Raw genomic sequence first — 17,584 nt, 5'->3', positions numbered from 1 at the left:
TCCTAGTAGCTTTACAAGGTTACAGAAATTACCTTATGTCATTACCTGCCTGGAATGACATGGTTTTTCAACCAGGACCGTGTTAGCAAGTTAAATACAGGTCTTCAAGAAAATACTAATTTTTTTTTTCTGAACAAAGAACAAAATGGAGCTGTATTCTTCTCAATTAAGTTATGTTAAGTTTCAGGACAATAAGCTACATTTTGCAATCCATCCTCTTCCAGAAATGCTTCCACCATGCCCTCAGTCCTTTCCTGGATCTTGAAGGGCAAGAGGGAATACAAATGAAAGGTCGTGTGAAAACCCTGGTTAGTTTTACTTTATCCCAGTGTCCTGTGTCTCTGCACTAGAACAGTCCAGCTATATAATTAAAGCAACTTTAATTTTGAAAGCCAATTCGAGCCAATCATTAAAATGTACTTTAAAAACAGTGAAGGAAATTTGATGATTCGTGTATCCGGCCAGTTTTCAGTCTTCAAAGGAAAACGTTGTCTGTTGTGTCAGGAGAGGGACGCTCACGGAGCAAGGGCTCCCTCACCTGCCTCCTTAGCGCAGTAGGCAGCGCGTCAGTCTCATAATCTGAAGGTCCTGAGTTCAAACCTCAGAGGGGGCAGTTGTGTTTTGCCCTCATCCTTGCTTCGCCCATCGTCCCCAGGAAGAGAATTTTCAGGATAATTTCCTTTCAGCGATTTTACATTCCTCTTAGTAACTGTACTTTCTCTAATTAATATTAGTTAATAGAAGTTAAAATGGAAATGAAGAGGTGACTAGTATCAAAGAATAAGCCAGCTGAAAGTTATTAAAATATCACGAGATTTCAAAATTCATGTCGAATATTTCATCAAAGACATTGTTTCGGGTAGGACATGCTCCATGAATTGAGATTATAAAATGAAGTGGACATAAAACTAAATATATTGTATAGGAGAATTGTTGTAAACCGAGATAAATACTTTGTGTGTGTGTCTTTGTAAGAAAACCCCATGGAAGAAGTGCATTCCTTTTGACACCAGGAAGGGTGGTAGTGGTTAAGAAGAGTGGGTGGCTGTTTTAACGGGGTGCTTTGAGCCTTAGGGAACATATACTGACAAAAAAATCTGTGTGTATGTGTGTTCATGGGCGTATGTGGGAGTGGGGGAGCAGGAAGGGACCGGGTTGGGTTCAATGTGCATTCAATTTCTAACACAGAAACTGGGCCAAGAGGCCAATACGCTTAGATATACATTAGGATTAGTATAAGCAATCACTCTGGGGCTTTTAAGAAATGGAGTTGGCTTTAAAAAGGAACATTGGGCAATCTGTAAAAATAATCAGAGGAATGTGGAAAGGCTTCCTTTTTATCCCAACACTTTCAGCCAATCACCAAGCATCTTTTTTGCCCCAATTACTGTGGTTTGAAGAGAAACAGAATGGGTTGAAGAGAAATGGAGTGTTCTGGAAAAAATGCAAATGGAGTCTGAGGATTAGGAGGTGAAATTAATTAATCGTAATTTTTCTTTGAAAGAAATGATTAAGATAGAGGTCCATTTCAATACTGGTCATAGTTTGGGGTATAAGTAAAGAGCCTTCATATAATGGTAGTTAATTTACAAAAGAAAAGAAAATTGAGTGATTAAACATTTTATGTCAAAGAAGATCCAGGCACCAAGACAATAAAGTTGAAAACAATGGAACAGGAAAAATAATCATAGTAGAGGACCCCAAAATTGCCCCTCGTGTTTCCTGTGAAAAATAGCACGGGGGGCCTGACTTCGAAAGCCAACAGAGAACAGATGCATCAAAGTCTGGGTTACATTACACTAATCTCTTAAGGGTCTTTTATCTAATCTCTTTCTGGCCATTGCTAAGTGCCAGGGATATGATTGCCACTATATAAATATCAGAGATTATCTAAACTTCTCAGGAGAAATCCATCTAATAGACATCAGAACCAGTCTAGGCATTGTATGTCCTCAGTCTTTCCTTGACAGAAACAGAGACAAAGGCAGATCAATTCTTTCCTTCACAAAGTAAATTACCAACTTCTAAAGATCTTCATCTTAATTTTTCTTCCTGCATCTATAATAGCATTTTTGAACATTAGATCCTCTAAAAGCACAGAACAGTAGAGGATATTTACCTTATTAACTTCTGAGTTAAAAGTCATGCAAATGAACCCTAATCTATAAGCCTGGTCGCAAGGCAAAATTAAAAAAAAAAAAAAAGGAAGAAGATATCATGACGTAGAGAAGTGAGCACTGCAGTAAAAATCATAGTGACCTGCATTCTGCAGTGTGCTGCATGGAGGCATTAGGCTAACAACGTGCGTAAGCTTTGCAGTTCAACACGCTTGGGTCTGAGGACCATCTCTGCCATGTGACAGTGCTAAGATCCTTCCCAAGTTATTAATAACTTTGAGCCTCTGAGTTTCCTTAATCTATAAAATACAGAAAATACAAATCTCACAGGGTTGTTACAAAACCTAGAGAAGGCCACTTAGATAGAATGCTTGGCGCAGTCCCTGGTACCCAGTAAACACTCAATAAAGAGCAGATGTTTTGTTCTTATTACTTGTGACCAATAAAACAAATAAAAGATTGAGGGAAACGGTAGAAAATGGGCCTCTTGTCAAAGAAAGAAATGCTGTCTGCATCTCTAAGGGAAATCTAGGGGGCAGAAGTGCCAAATCAGACCTATTACAGGAATGAGGGGCAGATTTATTTTTAGACCCTTTCTTTACCACTCCGAGGCCCAGCGTCCCATGTCTTCTCTGAAAGACATCAGCAGACGAAGACAGAGAAATCTGCTTTGATACAGTTCTCTCCTGATAAAAGATGTTGATTCCCTCATAATAAAATGTGCCCTCCTCTCTTCATCTTTGTATCTTAACGTCTAAAAAAGCGCATGAAAAATAGTAGCTACTATTTTTGATCGTCTTCATTCAGACAGACACTACGGTACATGTAGTGCTACTTCTTGTTCAATAATCATTTGGCATTTTGGTTTTTGTGTGTGTATGTGTGTGTGTTTAATTATCTTTTTTCTTCTTTAACTCAGTATAGATGAATTAATCCTCAGGATCCCTAAAAGACTGTGTGATTGACCATTGTGACTTTCTTTGGTTATACATAAAAGGGCCCAAAATGAGATTGACTTTTGTTGTCTGTCTCAAAGATTTAATCAAGAAATTAAACTGCTTATGATTTGACCCTGAAGCATGCTTATATTTGCCCTGTGACCGCTCTTCCACTAACTCATTAAAATACTTTGCTGGTACTTTCCTTAATGTGTGCACCTGTCTTTCCTTCCCCATACAGTTGCAAAATGGTGGAGGGCAGGATTATTTTACACGTCTGTTTAGTACCTGGCTCAGTCGGAGATTCCCAGGGAACTGCAAAGCCTTGGCTTCCTGCCTGAGTCCCTCACACTTTCGTTTCTCTCTGTTGACTTTCCCCACCCCCGCCCCCCACCACCCCAGACCTGCCCCTGTTTCTTACCAGCATTTCCATTGGGTAAGGAGAGCAACGGCTTACCTTTATCGACATTTTTCCTCCTATGGTTTTCTGGTACAGAGAAGCAGTAGCATCAAAAGGAAAGTCATCAAAGCATCAAAATATTTATGTGCCGGAACCCGAATTAGTCCAAACTGACCCCCTCTAGTTTTCTGGATGCTTGTTTTTATTCAGGAAATAACAAACCAAATTCCTGTTTGAAAAGAGTATCATTATACACTTTAGTTTCTGAAAAATGATTTCCTGAAAGTGAGGTGCTAGGTCAAATGATATATAGACTTATAGTTTAAAGTAATATAGCCTGATTTATTTTCCAAAATTTATAGAAATTTTTAGACTCATCACTGCTCTTGACAGTGTGTGAGTGTTGCTTTCCCAGCAATCACGTGAGCACTAGGTGTTAACATAGTCTCATATTTTTACCACTAGGGACAAACGTTTTATTTTATTGTTGCTTTTATTTTCACCTCCCTGAATATGAATTTTCCATGCCCTATATATTGTTCATATTAATTTGAAGAACTACTTGATTTTAGGAGTATTAATCACTTTTTTTTTTGGTGTGTGTAGCTAATATTTCTCCCAGTTGGTCATTGTTCTTTTAATTTGATTTAGTTGCCTTTTTTCAAAGGTTTTTGTGTTTCGTTGTTTTATAATTTCTTCTGGTATTTTATTTTTGCATTATATCTTTTCATTTCCATCTTTCTTACTAGGCTTCTCTTTATTCCAAGAATATATACACTCATAATTTAATATTGTTTCTTTTAATACTTTAATTTTTATGATGGGAACTTTTGTCTTAAATTTGTATTTGTTGACGGGCACACAATTGGGGTTACATTTATTTTCTCCCAATAAATGATGATTACCTCAATACCGATTACTGGTAAATTCATAATTTCCCTACTGACTTATAGACTAGTTGTTTCATTTATTGAGTTCTCCTATGCGTAGGGGTTTTTTTCAGGCTTTTGAGTTCAGTTCCTCAATTTAAGTGTACATGCCTAAGGAAGCACTTTATTATTTTGAACATAGTAGCTTTATATTGTTTCAATAAACAATAAATTCTTTCACCATATTACTACTATTGTGTCTTAAGCCTTTTGGACAATTTGTGTGTATTTTTCTCCCACATGGTCTTCAGAATCAGTTCATCAAATTCTAAAAATAATTGCAGCATTTTTTAATTTTAAGAAGCTGGAAGCAATATTTGTCAATAATTAGGGAAATAGTTGAATAATTCAGTGATTTCAAATCATGGAATAAATTTAGATAACCCAAATTATGGAATACTGTGTAGTTATCATAGAGAATGAGGTGCATACCAAGTGTATATAGAAGTCAGCATATGTGTATGCAGGAAAGTTATCAAGTATAATAAATATAGGAAATTATAGGATAAAATATTTAATGTAATTCCATATTGGTAAGAAAAACAAAACAACAATCCCTCTACATGTATGTACGTATTTGAATAAGCAAAGAAGAAAATATGGGATAAGACAAAATTCTTGGTAATGGTTTTCAGGGATGTGGACTTATTTCTGCATGGACTAATAATTTTACATTAGATGCTTTATATTCCCTCATTCATGTACTACTTATTTAATTAAAAAATTCAAATGTCTGAAATTAAAAGAAAAATACTATTTTTGCTATATGCAAGGAAGCAAATAACAAGACAACAGAGATAAACCTCCACTAACCCTTTTATATTGTTACACATTTCACAGCCTGTCTTAGGCAGTAAACCTTTCAGCATGTGGTAATTTACCCAGTTGCCTCCCATGGCATGCAAACCATACTGTTTTTATTTCAATTTGTGTACAAATCTCAAATAGCATATAATTCTAGATCAAAGTATCTTCAGATATCTTATAGATTAAGTTTCCCTATGTATAGATAAAGTGTATACAATGTTAAATATTTTGACCAAGCATTACATGTAATGTGCCTAGATAGAAGTAAATAGGCTTTATAAATAAAACTTCAGGTGATGTACTTTGACTGGTCTGCTAATGTCTTGAACCTGCAAGTCACTGGGATTCACAATTTCAACATTTAATATACCTGTGGAGTTCTTTTCCTTAAGACTGTCTAATGACTACAAAGGATTCTTTGCGGATGGCTGAACTCCACACCTGAATAGAACCACATATGGTCAAAGTTGCTAGCTAGTAACTGATAAGCCAGATGAAGCCCACAAGTGGCTTTGTTCCCCTGAAGGAAATTTTTATAAAATTTAAAATACTTGAAAATGTATCTAAAAATCAGAATTTTTTTTCTTATTGCTCTTGAAAAAAATGAGAATATCTGGGGAAACTGGATTTACTTTTTTTTTCTCTTTTGCCTGGTAACTAGTGGTCAGACTGAAGGATTATTGGGAAATCTCAAAGTTTATCTGCTAATGAAACCTAGCAATTACACTTCCTCCCTCATTCTTAACAGCTGGAAAATCCATTACATCGTGTGATTGGTTTCACCATGAATAAGTGGTCCTCGGTCACTATAAACAACAGGCTCCAATTCTATGAAAACTATAAACCTGACTCCAAGCTAAGAAATTGAAAGTAAGTGTCAGTGACTTCAGAGCTGAAGTCCCCCATGTTGCCTAAAATGACCCTCACAGAAGTTTCTGTTCTTGGATATTAACCAGGGGTCATATGCTGGTTTATCAAGAAGTCCATATCAGCAAGACCTGACCTGTTGAGACCAGACTTTACTGATAAGAGCAGCATGCCTATTGTAGCAAGTGTCCCCTTAGCTGCAAATAACGTGGTGCCTTTTGGATAAGGGGCAATGGGGTCTATTTTACTTTGGGCAAAGATACATAGAACACATATGTGGAGAGCTAGGGAGGGATGTTAAGAAGGTGCAGTTCCTGCTCATACAGACTCCCAGAATGGAGAGCTCTCCCTTCTCAGGGCAGCCTTTTCCCTCCCTAACTGATTTCTGTCGTGACACGGGAACTGGGAACTCTGGATCCTGGCTCTTCCCTCCCTTGTCTCAGTTTCTTAGCTCCACCCCACTAGGGCAGTTGCCCTGGGCTCCTTTCAGTGGGCACGATGTCCAAGTCCAGCCCTCACTCCAGCTCAACCCAGGAAGCATTTGCTCATTCATTCACTTATTCACAGTCACTCAGAATGGCCTAGACGCTAAAGACCTGGGTCCTGGGAACTGACAGCCCTACAGTTCAATCCTGGTTGTGTGATTTCACTCACGTTGCTTAACTTCTATGAGCTTCCCCTTGCTCATCTGCAAAAATGTCACAAAACCACTGATTTCCAGAGTTTTAAAGATTAAGTGGGATAATCACTGTAAAGATCCTAGCACAGGGTCTGCAGGGACTCCTGTTTCTTCCCATAACAGTTGGCAGTCTTATCTAAAGTGGTGTGAGTAGTCGGACGCTAAGACCATGACTTAGGAAAGGAGATCTGTGTAGTTCAGTTGGAGACCCGTATAGATACTATGCACGAATCAGGTTTTATCACCAAATAACTTTGAGAATACTAAATTATGCCAAATTAAATAGACTTCTTTCCTCAAAACTGCTCAGAGTGTTTAACAAGCTAATGTGCACTGTTACTTTCTATGAAGGGTATAGTAGTCAGCATCCCCCCAATTTCCTTTTCATCCAACAAATAATTTTACAAAAGAGCCTCATGAAGAATGATTGTTCCTATGAACAACAGTTTGGGAAATCATCACCTATTAGACACGACATTTCAACCTTCTATATTTTTTTTTGGAAAAAAAAAAATGTCCAGACTAGGGTTGGAGTTTTAGTTTCCTAAAACTCATTTATAATTTGCTTTGGGTAATTTATAATTTTTAATAATATTCATAATAGTAGTAACAAAAATAATATGAGAACAAAAAATTATATAGTGCTTATTATATCCCAGACCTTGTGCCAAGTGCTTTACATATATTAACACTTTTAGATATTTAGAAATAGTTTATCTACCTAGAAGAAAGTCTGGACTGTAGAATGTCAAAGGTGGAAGTCCATCTAGTTCAGCATGCCTGTTTTTCTGAAGCTTATTGTGCTCTTAAATGGTAAAGTTAGGACTAAGATGCATGCCTCTTAGTCCCTTGCACCATTGTCCTTTTAAGTCCCCAGTTTCTGATTCTATGATACGACCTGGTCTTTTTTCTGGTGATCTAAATACTTAAAATAGCTGGGCGAAGTCACTTTTCTCAACCACACTTTTCTACCATTCTGAGGTCTTTTAAAATTCCACGCCATAATTTATTGTCTTTCCAACTTTAATGATTTCAAAATAAGTCCTACAAATTCAAACAGAATTCAGCTGTTCAAAATTTTCCCCTACTGAAAATGTCCCCCAAAGAATTTGATTTAAGACTGTGACCTTACGAATGTTGTGTTTCCCTATCTAAAATCGAAAGGGAAATGACGAGCAAAGAGGCTTTACAAATATTTTTTGTTTCCTTCTAGTGCTCCTTTGAACTCTTGACTCCAGGCTTCTCGAGGAAGAAGCAGACTGCTGGACATGAAAGTCCTCTAATGGGACCAAATGGTAGAACAAGACTTCCTACTTTTCCAGCTCTGTGCTGGAGGGACCACCAAGGTGAGATGTGATTTTAATCTCTGGGCCCACTGTGATCTTGGCCTTTCTGCAGAAACTGTCAACAAGGGTGCTAATGACTGCCAACTGTTATGGGAAGAAACAGGAGTCCATGCAGCATTGAGCTGAGATAACTGCTTCGTTTCCCTGAAAGCATTAAATCACCTTCTGCTGCCAGCAGCTTTCATCTGCTCTCGACATAAGCCAGGTTGAACCAGTGACCCACAAGGCCAAATTACCAAGCGTCACATTACCAAACCAGGCAGGGTCACACGGGCTGGTTTGCATCTCTTAGGCTGTGCGCCGCTAATGATGCCTCTCCCGTTAGACTGGGTTTTCCCTCTGGCCTGTGGGCTTAGTGTCTCCTTTCACCGTTTTGTTCTTAAGGGTGGGATTTACCACTGGAAACTCTCCTGGCTCATCAGATGGTCCACTACTGTATTATAGTATATGAATTTAGAATCTAACATCTTCTCTCCATCATTTGTCTTATACTAAACTTGCTTATGTGAGTGAGATAGGCAGAGAGACAGATTTTCTGGAGATGTTTAAAAGCCTCTTAGATTGAATATCCACTCAAATTCTCTGGGAGCTGTTACTCTCAAGTGTTTAGACTCATAAAGTGTCACTAGTATCGTCAGGACGGTTAATTTTTTGTATCCAGTGAATCCATATCATATCATTTGAATGAGTGTAACGTAAACTAGAAGTTTCCTCATATAACCTAAATTATTTAGGAACAATTTTCCAGTGACTTCTGTTCAAATACCCATGACCCCTGGCAGTGGTATTTATTGGTAAGTGTTTAACGACTGACTATGTGGGGGAATAAATGCACTGATTTGTAGCACTCTGCTATTTCTGTGGTGTCCTGAGGTGGCCAGTTTCAGGCTATCAATATAACATCACTAAAATCAGAGTTGGGAAAAGTACGAATACAATGGATACAGAATCTCAAGAACCTTGGTAATAGTAAAATGTTAATAAAATAACTAGGATTTGGAAATGTAGTGAAATAATATGTGTGTAGTAATGTTTATAGTGTTACCAGTGGTAATATTATTAATGGTAATGATATTTATTAATTTTATTATTAATGTTCTTACCATTAATATTATTAGTATTCAAAATAATGCAGGTCACAAAGATACAAAAGAATTTACCTTTATTTTTAATAGAATTCATTTGATTTTAGGTTTATAAAATTTAATTCTTAATAATGACTATGTTTGACCACCAGCTTACAAATTTCCCGAGAGTTTAACAGTTGGCTTTTGCAAATTGGTGTGAGGTGGCTCCTTCACACGACTGCCCCTGGCTGGCAAAGAAATGGACGTGGAAAGGGTGTAGGGTTGGAAGATGGTTGACCTAAGAAGTGAATAGCAGTAAAAGGCAAAAGTTCATGAGCCAGGCTGCCTGAGTCCAGAGCCCAGCTTCTAGCGTGACCTTGGACAAGTTGCTTAACCTCTCTGAATTTTGGTTTCCTTTGAGGTAAAAAGGGGATTATACAAGAACATAATTTAAAAGGATGTTGGGACTTTTTATAAGATGATCTTTGCACAGTGACTTTGCAAACAATAAGGCTACTGTTGCCAAATTTTCATCTAGGCCAATAAATGCTGTGTAATCCCAGGCAATTTATTTCTCTCGGCATTTCTTCCTGTGTAAAATAAGGGGTTAAATACAAAACAATTTATAAGATTCCTCCAAGTTCTCAAATGAACAATAATGAAGACCTAGAGCTTTGAAGTCAGATGGCCTAAATTCTGATCCTGGCTCTCTTCATACAAGATGGGAAGCTTTGGAGAAGTGAATTCATTTCTCTTATCCTTGCTTTCTTCATCTGGAAGTCAGAAAGAAACATAAGAATTTGTTGCCCAGGATTTTTTAAGGTTAAAATGAAGTCTTAGCCCAGTTTTCGGCACACAGTAGGTTCTCAGTAAAGCTAAACTTTTTAATTAATGATATTAGTTTTGTTATAATATATAATGTTAATAGTAGCAGTACTTTTAGCATGCCTTGTAGTATTAATATAGTATATAGTACTAATGTGCTATATATTTCATATATTACATATACACTATAATAGTATTAGTATTATTCTCATTATTCTATAATTTTGTTTAATATTATTAACATTAATGTTATTAAGAAAATGGAGCAGAAAGTATAAACATTAATTTTTCTGTATATAGTATGCCTTCCCAAACCAAATCTCCATCCAAGGAACATGTCCCATGACTTCTCAAAATTAATACTGATATTAAAATATATGATGGTAATAATAAGATAGGTAATATTGGCTGTTTTCTAGGTGTCAACCATAATAGTTTGTGCTTCATGTATAATTTAATTAACCTCTTTGAATCACAGTTTTATTATTTATAAAATGACTTTAATACCTATCAAGGAGACTTGTTGAGAAGATTATAAATATTATAACACATTCAGTACTGCATAACAAAGTAGGCGTGCAATAAATGGTAACTAGTAACAACAATTGTAACAACAATGGACTATACGTTATAGGCTGTGGGAATATATTTATACTTTTTGAAAAGTGATTACCATGTTGCTTAGGACTTTATGCTAATTAATAAAAGCTATTATTGCTATATAATAAAAATAAGTGATAGGCATTTACCATTAGTGTTTACTATTTACTATCGATTTACCATTGAGAATGATTTGGTAGGTCAGGGTGGAGATCAGAGAGCAACTAAAGAATACAGAGCTGAAAAGTGTTTTTTGGAAAGAGATGCTGTTGTGTTTTAGTCTCTTGCTCCTTGTGGTAGAGGAGGTGGAAGGTGAAAATCTTTTCTCGTGGGGTCAGTCCAGCAGGGTTCCTGCAGCTGGAACAGGTTAGACATCGCAAACACTGGGTTACGAGGTGTTACTATTGTAAGAAAGAGGTGTTACCCTAGCACTGGCACGAGATGGAAATACTGACAAGTATTCTCTCTCATCTATGGGAATTGAATTGGGACAATTGGGTCTTTGGGGGATCTGTTGAAAGCTGTGGGCTTTTGTTGTTGTCATTTGTTTATTTATCAGTACCATGTCTTTTGCTATCTTAAAGCACGTGTTGCTTCTTCTATGAGACATCGATGTACACTGTTAACTGGGGCCGTGTCTAAGATGTTATCAGGTTATTAATGATCCCATTTTTCATGTCTTTATGTTTATCCATTGCATTTACAATGAATCATTTTAATAATTCCTTAAAATATCATCCCCAAGTCAGTCCATATGGCTTTCTGATCTCATACTTAGTAATAAACACAAGGACATATGGTTAAAAAATGAAGTATTTCAGGATGCTCCAGTCCCTTATTCTATTGCCCCTCAAAGGAACAGAGTGAGCTGATCCTTACTTTCAGATAGGAATTAAGAGTGATCTCATCCTCTCTCTTGGCATTGGCTGCCACCTTCTTGGGGAATAATTGCCTAATAAACTCAGGCTTTCCCCTCAATGGCTCCATAAAACACAGGGTTAGCTTTTCAGAACAAATTCAGCATGAATGCTGCTCATACCTGAAACAGAGAAGTCTAAATAGATGTGGTTCTATTGAATGATGTCAGAAAATCCGATTTTTGGTGAAGAATTTTTCTGGAACATCTGAGCTCGAGTTCAAACACACATTGGAGTTCTCAATCAAGTCAGACACTATGATTACATTCATAGAAATATAATTGTTAGGGGAAGTCTCAGAAAGATAAGTAAATCTATCATATCAGGGACACACCTACGTGCATAAGCAAACAGGTGGCATTGAGGACTATGAATATGCATGTCTATGTGTGGGTGTGCATAACACACACATCGAATTTCAGCAATCCTGGGAATCAAAAATGCCAATTAGAATAATGAGGACGTTCCATTTTGCTCATTAAATTTGAAAGTTCAAATAAATAATGCTGGTGTCCTTAAAACTGTAGTGTAGTTTTTAAATAGCGCAGAGGAGAAAGTCAACTTTTACTGTCTTTTTAAATGCTATTTAGAAATGGGAATCAAACAGTAATCAAATTGCCCTCAAAACATGTATAGTATATATTCTTTGTAATAGTAATTTATCTATGACTCTGTGCTTGGAACATGTGTAGAAAATTGTGACAGCAAAATGTATAGTATTAAAAAAGTGAAAACTACCTAAAAATCCGGCATTAGTTAGCAATTTAAAGCAATGTTTTTGATGACACTTTTGGTATGTAAATTACTCTGGGTAAAATAATCAGGGTGAAAATTATATGGAGAACTTTGTGACCTTAGCTGTATTAGAGCATGAAGAAAATACCCAAGAATGAAGTTATTTCTTGCCAATGGGATTATGGTGCACTTTTATTTGAGTATTTCTTTAATGTTCTCCATAAACTGTATAATCAAAAAATGAAAGTAATTTTTAAAAAAGGATACTGAGTGCTCATCTGGAACACCATCATGAACACACAATAGGAAAAACTAAGGACATAAAGGGATATAAAATATTGGAATAAATTGAGTTGGCTTTTCCCAGAATTGAAATAACTCTTTTCTTTCATTAATTGCAGAATTACTTTTTAAGACGATAATTTCACTTTCAAAGATCCGGAGAGCTCAGTTTGAGGTACATTGAGTCAGAGTAGAAAAAATAAATAAATAATAAGAAACGATGTCATTTTTAAGGAGAGTGGTTTCAAATGGGTTTGGCACAATCGAAAGTGTGTCTTTGAAATGTGTTTAGAATTTCAAGACAAGGAAGAACTGTCACCTCATATTGCTTGTGAATCACTGCACATCTGGTCCTCCTGCCCTGGGACAAGACTGTAGCAGGGAAAGGAAGACATTAAAAGATAAAGAACATTGCTTTGCAGTCAAATCTCAGATTTCTTTTTTCCCCATGCTTACCATATTTGACAAAAAAAAAAACCAAAAAACATAAATCATGTTTCTCCACTCTTGGGAACTTAGTGTACAGCCTGACATCGTATTATTCTGCAATTCTTGCTCAGCCAGCCCTCCATGGAGGTAACATTAAGTTTTGCGTGGTATTAGCAACATGGTAAGTGAACTCACTCAATTAACCACCTTCATCTTATTTTCTTTGAAAGTTCCCTTTTCTTTTTTGAGTGCTAGAATTGGCCACCTTCCTTACAGTTGAAATGCCACAATTTAGAAGAGCTAACCTTTTTAAAATAAAGAAATAAAGAAAAGGCTCAGAGCTGCAGTTTTATATCAACAGATATCATTGCTTTAGTTAAAGTTTAGTTTTATTTTTCATTCTCATGATTTTTTTTTGTAGTGATAGGCTTTAGTTTTGTTATGGCATAGGCAATATTTAAAATGATTTTCTGTCTGTGCTGGAAATGTTCCGCACCACTCAGGGTAACAGTACCTGTTAACACAGGGAAAGAGCAAGACAGGTGGGATGGAGACCATGAAGGATGGATTTTTCTTTTTCTTAACAATCCCACCTTCTTTTCCCCTCCCTACTGTTGGGTGTCTTTCATACAGACATCTTTACTCAACTTTGTAGCTACTCATTTCAAAAAATTATTGTTTTCTTGGGACTTTCAAGATGAAAGAACATAGCTTGTCTTCCTCAAAAAATAAATACTGTGATTTTTTTTAATTGTCATTTTCCTTCCCTTCCTTCCTCCTTTTCTTTTCTCAATGACCTATTAATGAACTCCTATTATATGCCTTACCAAAGAGCTAGATGCTGCGAGTGAAAGAGTGAACAAGACAAAGTCCTAAACCTTAAAAAGTTTATAGTGAGTTAGAGGTCACAGAAAAATAAACAAACATTTCCCAAAGAGTGTGATCATTGCCACCTTTAGTAGAGGTAAGAATAGTGACTCTAAAAGAACCCAGTGTGGACACTTTACTCAGATGTTGGGGTGGAGAGAAGTGGTCATATCTGTTGTCATTCAAATTGTTGAATCTATGGTACTTGGGTCTGGAGGAGAAAGAGAAAAGAGGAATTAAGAATCCCACCTAATCTTAAAAAAAAAAAGGACACTATCAACTCATCTACAAAACAGAAACAGACTTACAGACATAGTAAAAAAATCTTATAGTTACTGGGGAAATGGTTGGGAAGGGATAAATTTGGAAGTTTGAGATTTACAAATGTTAGCCACTATTTTTTTTTAAATAGATTTTTAAAAAAGTCTCTGCTGTATAGCACAGGGAACTATGTTCAATATCTTGCAATAACCTTTAATGAAAAAGAATATGAAAATGAATATATGTATGTATATGCATGACTGGGACATGGTGCTGGACACAAGATATTGACACATTGTAACTGATGGTACATCAATTAAAAAAAAAAAAAAAAGAATACCTCCTAACATTGAGAGAAGAAAGAGAGAGAGAACGAAATGCCATGACCATATTATAATTTTAGTTCGGTATAAAGAATAAGTTGGAGAAAGATAAGATTGAATAGAGAAAGTACAGTTGAGGTTCCTTTATAATAATCCAAGCAAAAGGTAACTGTGGTCTAAACAATAGAGGTAGTGTGACTCACAAATAGATGTTAAAAGTTTTTAAAAGACAGAATCATGAGGAGTTGGCAATTGGTTGTAGGTGCTGGGGAAAGGAGGAGAAGGCAGTAATGAAGACGGTGGGGGCTGTGGCTTAAGCAACTGAAAGGTTGATGGATGACATTTACTGAAATTCAGAGCACAGGTGAAAATGCAGTTTGTGGAGGATGAGAACATGAGTTCAGTTTTGGAAATACTGAGTGTAAGAATTTGACCAGATATATGTAATATGAAATTGAATATAAAGGTCTGACACTCAGGGGAGATATCTAGACTATAAACATATGTTTAGAAACATAGATGTGATTGAAGTCAAAGGAACATAGGAAATCACCCAAGAAGAATATATAAAAGAAGAGGGCCTAGAAGAGAATCCTGAAAAACACCAAGGAAAAAGTTCATTTCAAGAAGACATTGGTGTCCAAGAGGCTCCTGATGACTCTGTCAAAACCAGTTTCAGCGGTACAGCAGACACAGAACCCAGACGGCAGGAAGTCGAGAACCAAGGAGCCTGATAAGCTGTAGATGTCTTCATCAGTTGATGCACGTATATCTTTGGGACAGATTTAATCACAATAAACTGACTTCTCTTAGGTTGTTTTGGAAGAGGTTAGCAAATACCATTGGTAGTTGACAGCAAAAATATGATTTGCTTTTCAATTTTTCAATTAGTTTGTTGAAATTATGTCATTTTAGGTTTTTTTTAAAAAAATATTTTGATGATACAACCTGGTGAGGGTAATGGACTAGTTAATTAAGAATTTTACTATGCTTCTCAGTGTGAGCATTTGCTAAATTTCATGTTGTATAAAATCATTTGTTTTGATTGGCCTCTGAATTGGAGAGAAAGGAAAAGAAATGGTTATTTCTTTCTGCTGGGGATGAGATAAGTGGTGTTCCCTAACTGAAATGAAATTTTTAATTATGAAGTATAATGAATGATGCAGAGTTTACTCTAACGGAATAAATACATTCAGTCACTGGAGACTGATAAAGATTAGTAAACAAAACAAAACACACAAATAGATTCCCACCCATAAATCTTCAGGAACACAGTACTTCTCAAAGGAGAAAAAAATATTCAGTGGTTATTTGGTCTTCTTCTTCAAATAATAAATATTAATTCAACATGGCTGAAGTAAATTACAGTATTTAGCTTTCCGAAGATGGCGTGGGAATATGTAGTTAAGTGGGGAGTCCAGCCAGCTGTTTCCTTGGGATAGAAATATCCCCAAAGTAATTTTAAAATGCTTCTACTTTTACACAGGAAAATTTTGGAGGCAAGATCACTTTATAATTACTTTTGAAATTTCATGGATATTGAAATTGTTCCAGAATTGAAAGATTGTAAGATGTCAGAAAGGAACATTTACATTCCTTCCTGAATTTAGAGTTTGTCATTCTTCAGGATACTGGTTGATGATCCAGAAAAGAAAGTTCCCTTTTCTTTGCTTATACGGTGGATTTTATCCAAAAATCTCAAAGTACTTTATACAAATTAACTCACAATTCAGTCCCTTTAATATTGTGAACGAGGATTAATGAGACTCCTGTTCCACATATGGTATAGCATGGAGTTTCTGGAAATCTTGGATGAAGTGAATGAGACACGACAAAGCTGCCAGCAAGTTTGCAGATGAGCCAGAAATAGCAAACGAGATTTCTGCTTTGCTGTTTTAACTGCCAGACACACACAAATTCATAGATATTAAATAATTAAAACAACAGACTAAGACACGGTCTAGAAGGAAGTTTTTGACTCCGAGTATGCCTGTGTGTGAACCTGAAAAAGAGTCTCCTGGATGGTCGTGGTGGTCTCATTTCCCCATCCGAGGTGAGCTGGTTTCTAAGATTCCTTCTAGGTCAGCTATTCGGATTCTCTGTGGACCTGACTCTGGAAAGGGAGGCTTGCCTGAAAATAAGAAAGGTTCGAATATTTATGGAAATAGTGAGGCAGGATGGTCCTGTGTCTCTTCTTTCTTATTCTTTGTGATATTTACTGGATTCTGCCTCTTTCCTGGTAGCCTTCAAAACTAGCTCTTATTACTTTTAAATTGCTATTTCTCCAACTTCTTTCCAACAACGTCAGGTGCAAATTAAGTCAGTTATATTATTTTCTGTATCACTATATAATTCACTTCACTCTTTATCTTTTCTCCAGGGATGAAAACATGGGCAATGAAAAGCAGGGTGGTTAAGAACGTGGGTTCTAGAATCGTACTGCCTAGGAATAAAACACAGCTCTGGAATTAATTTGGTGTGTAACTTTGGACATGATGAATACCCTTGATCCTTCTTTTTTTTTCTTCTTCTCTTTCCTTTTGATAGATACCTGCCCCCGGACTCCATTCCGTGCCATCTTTGTAACACAGATTGAAAAGCAAAGAAATACATCTGCCAGAATCCACTGCCATCCATCTTCTGGTTTAAGTTCCTTTAATGAGGTATATTTGTGTGAGATTTTGGAGGCAGAAAAGAAACAGAAATTAATATAACTCCTCCCCCAGGGACAGGCAAATGCATGAGCTTTGGTAGTAGACAAATACGAGGTTTTGCCAGTGGCTTTACTGAGTTCCCTTGAGAATGACCATCTCGGTGGCATAGGTAGCTGAGATCATTGTCAGTAGTTTCCAGCAATGTCTTTAATATCCTGATTTTTAAAAAGAAAACAGTAGTTTTCAGTTAAATTTTACTTCTTATTTTTCAGCAGTTTTATAAGCACCTAATTCCCTAAATTAAGTGTCTTCCAACTTAAGTGGTTTCTGTTTTCTTGACTAATCCCTGGTTTATATATTTTGTTTCTTCTCCTCCTGCTTATTGAATTCTATCACAGATTACTGAGCAAGAAAGGGAGGAAATAAAATAATTAGTATTAGTAATGCTAATAGTTGTTAACATTTAGATCTTTACCTGAATGACATCTTTTTAGTGAGCCTTTCCTAACTACTCTACCTAAAATTTCAAAACTGCTCCCTT

At 36.3% G+C, this 17,584-nt stretch overlaps 1 protein-coding gene and 1 non-coding gene across 3 annotated transcripts in view; both read left to right on the top strand.

Annotated features, from left to right (window-relative positions):
- The window catches only part of LOC116659869, a 422,086-nt gene that overhangs the window by 364,816 nt on the left and 39,686 nt on the right, over positions 1 to 17,584 (top strand). Inside the window, exons 2-4 of one of the 2 annotated variants that reach the window (XM_032467987.1) lie at positions 5,940 to 6,061; positions 7,951 to 8,083; positions 16,937 to 17,052. The gene's annotated coding sequence lies outside the window, so the exon portion shown is untranslated. The remainder of the gene's footprint in view (positions 1 to 5,939; positions 6,062 to 7,950; positions 8,084 to 16,936; positions 17,053 to 17,584) is intronic. The other variant, XR_004315229.1, reaches the window with a different exon arrangement.
- On the top strand, positions 541 to 613 carry TRNAM-CAU. Its single transcript has one exon. It is a non-coding gene; the product is annotated as a tRNA-Met (tRNA).

This window comes from Camelus ferus, chromosome 25 (assembly GCF_009834535.1).
Source record: "Camelus ferus isolate YT-003-E chromosome 25, BCGSAC_Cfer_1.0, whole genome shotgun sequence".
NCBI classification, from domain to species: domain Eukaryota; kingdom Metazoa; phylum Chordata; class Mammalia; order Artiodactyla; family Camelidae; genus Camelus; species Camelus ferus.
This window is presented reverse-complemented; position numbering and strand designations above follow the sequence as displayed.